We start from the raw sequence: 1,884 nt of genomic DNA on the forward strand, positions 1-1,884 counted from the left end.
GGGTCTTTAAGCTTGATTTCTCAATGGAGGTGGGGTGTATGTTGGTTGAGGGTTTTGAACATTTTGGCTCTTGTATGAAAGATTTGGATGAAATTTGGTATTCTCATTGTAATAGTTGGAATAAGGGGTGCCACTCTTGTATGCTTGGAAAGCATTCACTTCTTCACTTGTTCCCCTACATTCACTTTGGTCATGTCCCAAAGTTCCACAACTCTCACATACTCCACTTGGAATTGAGGATGATGCCACCATAGCATTAACATGTTGTTTGGGTGATTTGGAAGCTTCATTAAGCTTAGCCATGGCCTTCTTAAACTTCAAATTGATGGTGTCAATATGAGCACTTAGTTGAGCACCCAATTGTGTGATGGAATCTACCTCATGATTTCCTCCTCTAGTGGCCTTTCGAGGACTACTATATTGTGAATTATGAACCGCCATCTCTTCAATTTTGGCCCATGTTTGATTGTCATCAAATCCGGTAAACATACCATTGGATCCCATATTGAAAATGTTGTGGGAGTCTTCATATAGACCATTCCAAAATTGTTGCACAAGGAACCACTCGCTAAGTCCATGGTGTGGACAAGAATGACATGTGTCCTTATATCTCTCCCATGCTTCATATAATGATTCTTCATCCCTTTGTTTGAACCCGGTGATTTGGGCTCTCAACATATTGGTCTTCTCCGGAGGATAGAATTTTTTGTAGAAGGCAAGTGCCAACTTCTTCCATTAGTCAATACCAAGGGTAGCCTTGTCTAGGCTCTTCAACCATTTCTTTGCGGTACCAATCAAAGAAAAAGGAAATAATACCCATCGTATTTGATATTGAGTAACTCCGGTTTGAGAAATCGCATCACAATAGTCACAAAAAGTCTCCATATGTGAATGAGGGTCTTCACTAGGCATCCCTCCAAATTGACTTCTCTCAACTAGTTGTTTGAATGCGGATTTGGCAATGAAATTACCGGTTCAATGTGGTGGTGTAGGAGTACCATTTGGTAGGTTCTCCTCGGTTGGTACGGAATGTGATGAAAATTTAGGCATTGTGGGTTGATTCAGAGGCTGGAGTAACTAGAGGAGTTACAACAACTACACTAACTAGAACCGTTATAACAACTCTACCAATCAGAGCTCTAGGAATGGGTCTTACCAGAGGCAGGGAAATGGTGGGAATCACCAGAGTGCAGGCAAGAGCATAGCTGGATCCAATGGGACAGGGCAGGAAGGAGCTAAGAATAATGATGTTGTTTGATTAAGTATATAGGTTACGGGGACGTAACCCTTTCTTTTAGGGGGATAGGATGTAAGACCCCGTTATTTCTTGTTATTAATGGTTATTTCTTATTATTTATGATACAATTTGGTGATTCATTTTGAGTATATTAATAATACATTTGGATACGCGTTTTAAGTACGTTTTGACCCCTGTTAAGTTTGCTGGTTTATGTTGGATATTTTTTTGGGAGTTGGAGTTGTTGAGTGAACTTGGGGACGAAGTTCCTTTTAAGGAGTGAAGACTGTAATACCCCGTATTTTTAGGAGATGGTCAAAGGTTTGGTCAACATCATTTTATTAAAATGTGAATTATGGAAATGGATATTTTATATTAATTATTATTAATTATTGAGGCGTGTAATTATGAGACGGGAAATAATAATTAAATAACACATAATAATATATGATGGAGGATGTATAAATATGATGCATACTAGTATAAATATATATGGTGACGGTATTATATGATAAATAAGGTAACAAGTATTTTATACGGTATTAATATGAGATAATAATAATAATAATATTACCTAATATGATAAGGAAAGTTTCTCCACCTGCCTATTAATATAAATAGGACCCTCTAGCTATTCTTTTGTTTAC

The 1,884-nt window shown here is 37.5% G+C and overlaps 1 non-coding gene across 1 annotated transcript; it reads left to right on the plus strand.

The window, feature by feature from the left end:
* The first annotated feature begins 571 nt into the window (after positions 1-571).
* LOC141625309 (small nucleolar RNA R71) lies at positions 572-678 on the plus strand. Its single transcript, XR_012535095.1, has one exon. It is a non-coding gene; the product is annotated as a small nucleolar RNA R71 (small nucleolar RNA).
* The last annotated feature ends 1,206 nt before the right edge of the window (positions 679-1,884 follow it).

This window comes from Silene latifolia, chromosome X (genome assembly GCF_048544455.1).
Source record: "Silene latifolia isolate original U9 population chromosome X, ASM4854445v1, whole genome shotgun sequence".
Classification (NCBI taxonomy): Eukaryota; Viridiplantae; Streptophyta; class Magnoliopsida; order Caryophyllales; family Caryophyllaceae; genus Silene; species Silene latifolia.